The sequence below is a fragment of the Pinus tabuliformis genome, chromosome 5_1 (genome assembly GCF_031772625.1).
Source record: "Pinus tabuliformis cultivar Carrire ecotype Pingquan chromosome 5_1, CPIR1, whole genome shotgun sequence".
Taxonomy (NCBI): domain Eukaryota; kingdom Viridiplantae; phylum Streptophyta; class Pinopsida; order Pinales; family Pinaceae; genus Pinus; species Pinus tabuliformis.
In genome coordinates this window covers 818,918,192-818,930,490 of record NC_142305.1, presented here as the reverse complement: position 1 = coordinate 818,930,490, position 12,299 = coordinate 818,918,192, and positions in this window count along the sequence as shown.

Sequence of the window (12,299 nt, the reverse complement as noted above, 5' to 3'; positions counted from 1 at the left end):
CTAGTGTGGACCACATTGAAAGCATGTTAGTAGTAGCCAATAGGTTCACAAAAACAAAAATTTTAGTAGAATCAATGGGATCACCATCTCCACATACAATATAACCTAATAATGGGCTAAAAGGAATCCAAAAAATGCACTCAAATTGAAAGAAATATGTGACAATGAATATTGCTCAAACATAAGCCCCAATGGTCTTATATATAATATATGTTTTATATATAATATATGTTTTATATATTACATATATTATATAATATATATATTATATACTATATATATTATATATTATATATAATATATATGGTATAATTTCATGGATTAATTTGTTATTAGATCATTAATCGAAAAGGGTTTTTATATCTAATCGAACAGAGAATATAGGGGATGTTCAAGCAAGGCATGAGGGCACGGGGGCATTCGAGCAGGTAGTGGTAGGTGTGGGTAGGTGGTGGTAGGTGTGGGAAGCGGTGACAGGTGTGGGCAGGTGGTGGTATAGAGGGGCAACAAATATGCATGTAAGCAGCTAATTCTATTATTCTTGTTTTGTGGCATCGCATTGGTTTAGACCTTTGTGAAAGAAAATGTCTCTTAGCCAAGGGCTCAAGAAATCCATATTTCACTCTCAGATCTGAAAACTTTCTTGCTTGGAGAATTATCAAAATAGTTCAAGAGTCTAGGTCTTAGAATTTTTTCAGGTTAATTATAAAAAAAATAATTAAAATTTTTGAGCCTATATTCTCTACAAGGTCATGAATTTTCAGAGGTTATATTTCATTTTTTGAGTGGGTCATAAGATTTATTTGAAGGACAAGGTTGAGTCTCCTTGGCGACCGTCTACACATTATTTTAAAGTTAAAACAAATCGTATATTTCCTTCTCCACTAAGTGTAAGGAAGCTTGAAAATATTCCTTGTAGGGTTTAATCAAAGGTCAATTGCCTAGTTGGCCTTTCACCCAAGCAACACAAAATTGGGGCCTCGGCTCTAAGATCACATCTTTTGAAAAGAACTACAGATATTTGTGGAAGCAAATGTCTATTTTCCAAGGGCTCAAAAATTTTTTATTTCACTCTCAGATTTGAAACCTTTCTTGCTTGGAGAATTATTGAAATCTTTAAGAGTCTAAGGCTTAGAATTTTTGTAGGTTAATTATAAATATTTAATTAAACTTTTTGAGCCTATCTTCTCTGCAAGGCCGTTAATTTTCAGAGGTCATATTTAATTTTCTGAGGGGGTTGTAAGATTTATTTTAAGGACAAGATCGAGTCTCCTTAGTGCCCATCTACAAAAACATTTAAATTTAAAACAAATCGTGTATTTATTTCTCCCCTAAGCATAAGGAAAATTCAATGTATTCCTTTAAAGGGTATTTGAAATCAAGAGAGAAGTCACTGAAAGCCATTAATCGAAATTTTGAAGGAGAGTCGTCTACATTTTTGAGTTATTTCCCTTTATACCACATTCACAAGTGAAATCTCACCTTTTTCATGAGCGAAGACACCTCCTGCAGAGAAAATAAATAAAATTTTATGAGGGAGAATTGATCAAGCCTGGTAATTATATTCCTCCTAAAGTCTCCCAATGTATATATTCCTCCTTCAATTTAGATTATGGATAGTTTAACCTTTTTTTATTTATGTGTGATAAATTTTATTATTTTTAGGCCTATGATCATCAGGTTTCAATGTGATTAGCCTATGTATCCAACACTTCAAATATGATATGTTAGGAGAGTTCACAATAGGTGACAACTAGAGAAGAATTAAGGACACAAGGCCTTGCGACCTCACTCCAAGGGTTGGTATGCCTAGTTAAGTGCTCAAATGACAATGTTTTACCTTGAAACAAGAAATGTAACCCCTCCACCAGGTGAAACTAGCCTGCAATCAACCATAGTTAGATTATTAACCAAATATAAATCCTTTTAATGAGGTAATGGCAAGTTTCCATGTTAAAACAATGATAAACACTTGCAATAATTTTGATTGGGCCTACAAAAAACGTGGATTCGTATGGGGATCAAATGAAACAAGTTTGTGAGCCCTCCAAGGCCTACGACTAAGGATAGAGGCACCCTCTAAGTGATATAGTCAAAAACTAGAGCAAGAAACCCTTGTGATGATGGACGGAGGCCTGCAAAAACCACAAAATTAGCTCTTAAATCACCCGCAACAACATAAAACCCCTCATTGGGTCTGGGGCTAAGGAAGAGAGGCCTATTTGGGCATGTGGAAAAGTCAAACAAGGTTTTACTAAAGCTTTTAAAGACCTATGGCTAGGTATCCAATAGATTAGACCCTGCAACTTGACACAAGGTTATGAAGAGACAATCTTAAGCTAATGGAAGAGATTAATTATTACAAAAAAATGTGTAGAGAATCTCAATAACCAAGGATCATAATACAAAGGGTTTAATAACAATCTCTTGGAGTTTGTTAGCTTCACTTGTGAGTAAGAATTGAAACATATGCCTAGCCTCAAGGATTTCTAGACACCCCTTTATCCATGTAAGGATTTTGCAACCGTTATCTTATAGGTCAACCAATATTTAGAATAATGGGTAGCATAAATGGATAAGAACAAGCAAAACTTAGATGAATTCATTAAAGGGAAAGAATAGTCCAAAACCCTCCCAAAAAATTTTCATCCATTATGTTCAACTAAAATAAAATGGAATTTAGCAAGCATATGCCAAATTAGCGTCATTAGTTCAAAATCCTCCCCAACACTTTCCATCCATTATATTCAAGTGAAATAAATTGGAATTTAGCAAGAAATTGCCACATTTTTTTAAAATGGACTGGTATGATTAGCATTATAAATATTTGGTTTGAAGGCTAGAACATTTTACATCTTGTGCCACAAAATTTTCATTTGTCCAAAATTCTCACCCCTCTACATAATATATTTCTAATTTAATATTTACTACTATTCTAAAAACAATTCTCCCATATACAATCCAAAAAACTCCATCATAAGCTATGTATCGGCAGTACATATCTCCATAAAAAAATTAGAGATAAACATTATGGATCCTCCCTAGTTGGAGCTACCTAATCTTCCTCAAAGATTGCTATAGGATGCTCTTGAATCTCGCCGACATTTTTCACGTTGTGTTAAAATTGGAAACCAGGGAAAAACTTCATGTAGGTCATCTTATTCATGGCTAATAATATTTTTATTAGATTGCTCTCATCGAGAGGTGTAGGATTGATATAAAGATCATCCGATTCCGATAAGTATTCATGGAGATATGAATTTATTTTGATTATGGAATTATTATCAAGCCGACCTACAACTCATGTAGGCTCAGAAGCCCAACAGTCGCATCTATTCACCCACCAACGTTGTGTATAAATAGAAGAGGAATTTTGCTCATTTGGACTCACTCATCTCATCACATCTCTCTCTCTCTACTGCGCAGATATGAGTCTCTTCTCTACTGCGCTGAAATGGGTCTCTCTCTCTCACATATGTGAAGCCGGAAACTGCTGAAACTGAAGCTGCAACTGCAGAAGCAAAGATTGACTTGCGTGGCCTAGAAGATCGGCTCATCTGAACTGCGTTGTAGGTTCATCTGAACCTCCTCTGGAAGCTAAAACTTTTGGTGGTGGAATGAAGTCAATCCGACGAACGGTTTGCAGATATCGACTGCCTTAGTTTGAAGCCGGAAACTGCTGAAACTGAAGCTGCAACTGCAGAAGTAAATATTGACTTGCGTGGTCTAGAAGATCTCCTCTTTGGAACTGTGCTGTAGGTTCATCTGAACCTCCTCTGGAAGCTGCAACTTTTGGTGGTGGAATGAAGTCAATCCGACGAACGATTTGCAAGATATCGACTGCCATAGTTTGAAGCCGGAAACTGCTGAAACTGAAGTTGCAACTGCAGAAGCAAAGATTGACTTGCGTGGCCTAGAAGATCTCCTCATCTGAACTGTGCTATAGGTTCATCTGAACCTCCTCTGGAAGCCGAAACTTTTGGTGGTGGAATGAAGTCAATCCGACTGTCGGTTTGTGAGATATGGTCTGCCCTAGTTTGATAATGAAGCCGCTAATGCTGATGCTACTGTTGATATGAATCAGATTTATTGTACTATTTCTCTCTGCTGAATTATTGAAGATAAAAGAAGATTTGATCAAAGGGTTTCCCCACACATTGTGGGGTTTGTCCCTGGCTAGCCGCCACATCTTGTGTCTCTTGTCTTGGCTTGTTTTCTGTCGATCGTTTAATGTTCTATCTGCACTTTACTTTATGTACATGTGATTGCTAATCGGTGGAATATAATAAGAAAAAGAAGTAAACTGTTATAAGCATAGAACATACCATAACTCAACATGGTATCGGAGCTGAGGTGAAGACAAAGCCCGAGCAAGAGCAAGAGCAATCATTGAAGAGAAGATTGGCAAGGCTATCCTAAAAGAACTATGGGGTCCTCAACACTCTTTCCTACCGAAGACAAGCTCCGTGAGAAAGCTGACTATCACGGATGAAAGATGTCTATCGATCTAACCCTTGAAGATCAAGGAGTGCTGGACCATGTAAGAGGCAATATTGTTGAGCCTTCATCAAATGCATCTGCTGCTGCCTGGAACAAATGGAAAAATGGAGAAGTCAAATCAAAGATCATCTGGGACTCTATCGACAAGCGCTTGTTGGCCTACATCTCTGATCTAGACACCTCCAAGGAAATCTACGACAGACTGGTGAGTTTATTTAAAGTTAATGATGCATTCAAGAAGAAACAAGGGAAGAAGTGTAAGAAATGCCCATGCCTAAAGGTCCTCCTGCTGCCTTTTCTTTTCATGCAAAGAAAATAAATAATTCTGGGACTAAATCAAAAGGAAAGGCTAGACCTAAGGCTAGAAGAAAATGACGATGTTACATTTGCGATAAAGCAAGTCACTATGCAAGGGAGTGCCCTGATAGAAAGGACTCACTCTAGGACGATGATCAAAATCCCTCTGATGGCAATCAAAGGAATGACAAATTCAACAGCAAAGGTAAGAGGAGAGCTGGGAATCAAGGAAGAGGACAAGCATTCAAGAAGGCTAGAAATTCTAGGATGTATTAAATGCACCTGACCTCAAAAGGAACCTAGTGTCCATCTTGGCAATGGAAGACAAAGGCTACAAGGTAACCTTCAGCAATGGCAAGGTATGTATATGGAAAAATAATGTTAAAGATGCCTTTACTCTTGGGTTTAGTGTTGATTCATTATATCAGGTCGATGGAAGTCCGCTAGGTGTCATGTCTTGTGACACAACTCTTTAGTCCGAACTTTGGCATCGGAGGTTTGCCCACCTTCATTACAAAGATCTACCCGATGTAAGACAGATGGTAACAGGGATGCCTGAATTCCAAGTAGAGAAAGAAGGTGTATGTCCGGGATGTGCCAAAGGAAAGCTCAAAAGGGGACCATTCCCCTCAAGCCAAAGCAAGACCTCCGATATATTACAATTGGTTTACTCAGGCATACCTGAGGTTGGCATTAAGAGGGAGACTACTACACCACATACTCCTGAGCAGAATGGTGTGGTGGGAAGGAAGAACCACACGATGATGGAAGATGTCCGGGCCATGCTACATGATCAAAGACTTCCAAAGTTTCTATGGGCTGAAGCTGCAAACACTGTCGTATATGTACAAAATCGATGCCCTCATCGAGCATTAGGTTCCAAGACTCCTGAAGAAAAATTCACCGGTAAGAAACCTAATGTTTCTCATTTTAAAATTTTTGGAAGCTCTGTATACTTTCATGTGCCGAAAGAGAAAAAAAATAAATTGGGAGCATCTGGAAAGAAGGGAATTTTCGTGGGCTATGGTGAAAATACTAAAGGCTATAGAATCTATGTAGCCGGTCAAAGGGAAGTCATAATTAGTCATGATGTCACCTTTGACGAAGATATGGCTCTCAGAAAGGTGATCAATCTGCTGACTTTGAGTAGCTCTCAAGAAGCCGACACCAGGGAACCGAAAGAAAAGGATGATGAATCAATGCCTGATGTAGAAGAACCCATGGATCTGATTGATCCTCATCCACATGAGCCTTCCTCTTCTAGGAAGAGGCCTTCATGGCTTAGGGGGATACTTGATGATGCTGAAGGACATGCTGCACCCTGAGGAACCTTCCATCAAAGTAAGAAACTTAACAGGTATCAGGGATACCTGACCATCATGAGCACGATCATACAAAATGAACCTTCATCATTCTCAGATGTCATCAAGCATTAACTATGGAAGGATGCTATGACCATAGAATATGAGTCTATTATGGAGAATGATGTCTGGGAAGTTGTTCCCAAACCTTGGACAAGACAATTGTTACTTCAAAATGGCTTTACAAGATAAAGCATGCAGCAAATGGAAGCACGGAAAAGTATAAGGCTTGTTTTGTTGCTCAAGGTTTCTCCCAAAAGGAAGGTATAGACTATGATGAGATATTTGCACCTGTTGCCAGATATACGACCATCCGCTCAATCATAGCCCTTGCCGCTTCACAAGGATGGAACCTACATCAGATGGATGTCAAGACTGCGTTCTTGCATGGCTCGATCAAAGAAGAGGTCTACGTGGAGCAACCTGAAGGATTTGAGATTTATGATCGAAAATCTCATGTATGCAGGTTGAAGAAAGCTCTCTATGGGCTGAAGCAAGCACCCCGAGCATGGTATGAGAGGATCGATAGCTACTTGATGAAGCTGGGATTCACTAGGAGTGAAGCCGATCCTAACCTTTACTTTAAGGTTGAAGATGACAAGCCTCTCATACTAATGTTGTATGTGGATGACCTCTTTCTAACAGGTGTAGACCCTCTCATTCACAAATGTAAGAGGGAGCTGGCTTCTGAATTTGAAATAAAGGACCAAGGACTTGAAGTATGGCAGAAGCCAAGGGAAATTTTCCTATCTCAAGGAAAATATGTGGTAAAGATATTGGAAAGATTCGGTATGATGGACTGCAAGCCTGTGACTACCTCGAGGATCTTAACTTTTAGAAGTTATATGGTAGTGATGTTGGACCAGACTTGGGAAATGCCTATGAGTTTCAAAAACTCATTCGCATTGATGTTCGTGGTGAACCTCCGTCCGAACATATGTTTTGCAGTTAGCATTGTGAGCTCATATTTGCTTGAGCCTCACTGAATTGATGCCAGGAATCTTCTGAGATGTCTTCAGGACAGAATCTCTCATGGATTAAGATACACTGCCGGAGATGTGAGACTACTTGGATATACTGATGTTGATTGGGCAGGCAGTGTGGTGGACCGTAAGAGCACTTTCGGGTGTTGTTTCTCCTTGGGATCTACTTCAATATCCTGGATGAGCAGGAAGCAGAAGTCGGTGGATTTGAGCACCGCCGAAGCAGGATATATTGTTGCTAGCATAACCTCGTGTGAGGCAGTCTGGTTGCGAAAGCTCTTTAGTGAGCTGTTTGGATTTACATTGGATACCACTGTGATTCTCTGTAACAACCAGAGGTGGGATTCGATTATTGAGGAATCCCATATTCGTCAATTGCGCCAGTAGATAAACATCATCTGGGATATGGTAAGTCGATGAGCAAGGAAGCTCCATCACATTAAGATGATGTATAGGTTGGTACACCTTGTCAAAGCCCCGAGGAAAGATCTAATCTGTGATTTTCCCAAACGACTTGGAGTCGGTAAGAAACCCTTGTACAAGGGTCCTGCATGTAGCATACATTGAGCTCTGGGAGCTTTGAGGGCTTGTGTTATTACTGAAGCAACATACGACCACAGGGTGACTCACCCTCCCCTGGTGGTGCACACTGGAACAAGATGATTCGCTCTCTTGTGGGACAAGATGATTTGCTCTCTTGTGGAACATGATGATTCGCTCTCCTGTGTAGCAGGATTGATGTGTTCTCCTGTGAGGCCTGGATTGATGTGTTCTTCATGGCGGCCTGGATTGATGTGTTCTCCATGGCAATTGTAGCAGGATTGATGTGTTCTCCTGTGAGGCCTGGATTGATGCGTTCTCCATGGCAATTGTAGCAGGATTGATGTGTTCTCCTGTGAGGACATGATTGATTAGTTTTCCTGTCGAGGCATCCTACCCATGCAGTCTGGGACTCATGGGAAGTACCTCTCATCTGATCAATGAGCAGGGAAATGAAGTTAGGGACCATAGTAGTACCGATGGACGCATCGTTGTAACTACCGTACTCCCCATGCTAGGATGACCTCCATTGATCTGGGATCAATGATACTGGTCTGGGACCAGTGGTAGGAGTTGTACCATACTATGACGCTGACTTCGGGTCAGTTGAGACTGGTCTGGGATCAGTGGTACATACTTTGAGACTGACTTTGAGTCAGTGGAGGATGATATTGGTCTGGGACCATTGGAGTTGTACTCACTATGACACTGACTTCGGGTTGGTTGAGACTGGTCTGGGACTAGTGGTACATACTCTGAGACTGTCTTTGAGTCAGTATGATACATCCTCGATCATTTCTTCTTCTTCATAATTCGGACAAAAGTAGAGCAGAACAGAACAATGTAAGAGCAGAGCAGAACAGAGCAAAACAGTACATATCAGTGCAGGGCAGAACAAGACAAAGCAGAATAGGAAAAATAGAGCAGAGCAGGGCAAGGGTCAGGCTGTACGGGGCAGTGCATTTGATGGATGAATAGTAACGACCGATAGACAGATTGCAGATGAAGTTCTCCATGGTTGAGATGGAGTGTTAAAATTGGAAACCAGGGAAAAACTTCATGTAGGTCATCTTATTCATGGCTAATAATATTTTTATTAGATTCCTCTCGTCGAGAGGTGTAGGATTGATATAAAGATCATCTGATTCCGATAAGTATTCATGGAGATATGAATTTATTTTGATTATGGAATTATTATCAAGCCGACCTACAACTCATGTAGGCTTAGAAGCCCAACAGTCGCATCTATTCACCCACCAACGTTGTGTATAAATAGAAGAGGACTTTTCCTCATTTGGACTCACTCATCTCATCACATCTCTCTCTCTCTACTGCGCAGATATGAGTCTCTTCTCTACTGCGCTGAAATGGGTCTCTCTCTCTCACACATGTGAAGCCGGAAACTGCTGAAACTGAAGCTGCAACTACAGAAGCAAAGATTGACATGCATGGCCTAGAAGATCTCCTCATCGGAACTGTGCTGTAAGTTCATCTGAACCTCCTCTGGAAGCTGAAACTTTTGGTGGTGGAATGAAGTCAATCCGACGAACGGTTTGCAAGATATCGACTGCCCTAGTTTGAAGCCGGAAACTGCTGAAACTGAAGCTGCAACTGCAGAAGTAAATGATTACCTTGCGTGGCCTAGAAGATCTCTTCTTTGGAACTGCACTGTAGGTTCATCTGAACCTCCTCTGAAAGCCGCAACTTTTGGTGGTGGAATGAAGTCAATCCGACGAACGGTTTGCAAGATATCGACTGCCCTAGTTTGAAGCCGAAAACTGCTGAAACTGAAGCTGCAACTGCTGGTGGGCTCCAGTCTTGTAGAAATAATGCTACCACTCCTGGAGCTTCCTTCTCTAATTTTATCAACCCGGTAGTTCGTAACAAACTTGGAAGCGACGGTGTTGTATGCACAAGTACTAGCTCTTGTCGCAGCTGTCACTTGGTCAGCTGGCACAAGTCCGCTAGGGCTCAAGCCAACTTCTATATGTTCTCAGAAGAAGCTTTTTAAGTGATGAACGAAAGCTATCTCAAAGGAAATTAACCTACTTTGCAAGAATGAACTGAAAGCCAACAAAACATGGAAACCCTAGTAAACCCTAATTTGACCAGCTTAATCCTTACGATGCAATGGTGGGAATGCAACTTCTAAAAATGATGCCATTACTTCTAGTGAGATGAGATGCATGGGTCTAAACTACTTTCATCTGAAGAGAACATGTTTTTGTATTTTTGCTCAAGTGGTTGGAATTATTATGCCTGTGCTTCTCACTGGGTCTTGACTATGCAGGGGTAGATCAAGGGGAGGAAGGCTTGGAAAAGGTTAGGAGGACTCTGAGAGGGTCCAGGGGATCCCTAACATCATTCCACAGAATTTCACAACGTTCAGATGCCTGGCAACCGTGTTTGCAAGCTTCTACAAGATGTCTGCAGGGGATCCTACAGGAGGTTCAGGATTTCTACAGGAAGTCTGCTAACTTCTACAGGATGTTCTGCAATCGGAGTTTTGGGTGATGGAGGAGGGAATGAGCTGTATGGGTGGATAGGGAGGATGAAAGGGGAGCTTGTGATGGCTTATGGACAGAGGGATGAGATGGAGAGGGTGTGTGTAAAGCTGGTTGGTCGATAGGAGGGTAGAGGCAATGGAAGGCCGAAAAGATAAAACAACGTGGATAATAGAAGAGTTGGTGGGCAAATGATCTAGCTGGGAGGTAAGTAGATGGCTTAGGCACGGCTGAGAAGGATAAGGAAATGATAGAGTGGTGCTGCGCAGTGTAAATGAAACAAATCACCTCTGTCTTGCGTATAACCGAAATGTCATCAACCTACTTTAACTGTTTTATTAGAAACCAAAGAACAACAATCTAAGTTAAAGGAAAATCGTGCATGGTGTTGAAACAAAGAGTTTTTCCACAAGATCTAAATGCATGGACACTTCTACAACTGAAAATATTACATTAAAGCTTGCATGAACATGTAAAACTGTGTTTTTGGTGGGTGGCACGGGCTGCAATCCCAATCTCTAAACAGAGGTGGAAGTGAGTGTGCAATCAACCCTTTTTTGGAGCTCTGATCACTCTAATCTCCTTACTCTAATCTAAACTACTGAAAGCAACTTTGTTCATAACACTAACCTATGTAACCACACCAAGAAATCCGAATCAGCAAACTGTGTTTCCAAGTGCATGTAAAGGACAAGAAATATAATGCTGAAAGAAAGACAAGTAACAATACAAAGAAAGGAGGCCTATTGCTCTCAGGTTGGGCCCAAACCTGAGAGCTATAGCTCCTCTAAGAACTCAGAATTGAACTCAAATCTGCCTGCCTTTTATTAAAAGATCATAGTCAAAAGTCTAACAACATGCCAAAAATGGCTTACAAAGAGCAAAACAGAGCTGTAGCTCGTACTTCAGAATTTGCAACAAAGGTTCAAAAGTTCCCATCGAAGGCTACAGCCTCAATATTTATACATTATGAGGGCCAAGCTGGCCTCCTAAATTAGTGGGGCTTGGCTGACCAACTAAAAGTAAACTACTATTCCTTTAGAATCCGTTGGCTGCCTTCTAGCTCGGTGGTGATAGCTGTTGGAGCTCGGAGTTGGGGTGGAGATCACGAGGAAGGTCATTCAAGGCTGTGGACAACCTTCCTACAAAACTGCATTGCCACCTTGGCTGTCTCCTTGCCTTCATCTGCGTGGTTTTGCTCCATTTAATGTCAAAAAACCTGAAATAAACATGTATTAGCCACCTAGGCATAGTGACTGCCCTCCTTCCTACAAATAACATGAATATACTAAGAAATGATGCATAAGTGATGAAAAATGAAGGGTTGAGCAAGGTAAGTAGGCCAAATGAGCCCAAAATGTTACCAAAATTTGGGGCTCATCATCACCCCCCAGCTAAAATATTTGCTCATCCTTGAGCAACTAGTCCAACTCCTCATCCTTCATTGCCTTTACTGCCACCCTTACATCCCAAGCCTCTGTAGTAGTGTCCTCCTTGCTGATATGAAACCCAGCCTTTCTGTTCACCTCTTCCCACTGTTCATTATCATCCTTCTCTGTGCTGCCCTCCATTAATCCTAGCAGCAGTGGTGGGCCTAGTTTGAGGCCAATCCAGCTGGCCTGGAGGTTTTGCATGGATTTCTTATAGAGGGCCACCCGTACTAGAGCTTCCCTCATCCGAGTTGGGGTATGATACTCTCTGATTTTCAGACTGTGGGCCAATGTATTCCATCGGCAGGTGCAAGCTTGGACAACGTTGTCTCCTAACAGTCTCTCCATGTCCTCAAAATGCGCTATGGCTTGGGCTTGCTGATCCATATATCTAAATGAAGCTTGAGAATCGGTAGACAAGTGCTGGTGTGCTGAGATTAGTGCAACTGGATCCCCTGGTTCTGCTCGAATTAGCAATGGCTCATTCAGCTCCCGGTTCATGACCGCTTTGGCTTCTGCTGCTCTTTTGTCCTCATGGTTCAACCATGAGGCAAATGCCATTAATTGCATATCTCCTAAGGCCGTATTGGGATCCCATGAAATTACATTAGGCAGGGCCAAATTATGGAGGTAGAACTCCGCTAATTTGGCCTTATCCTCTGATGAACTAGTACTGCATACTTC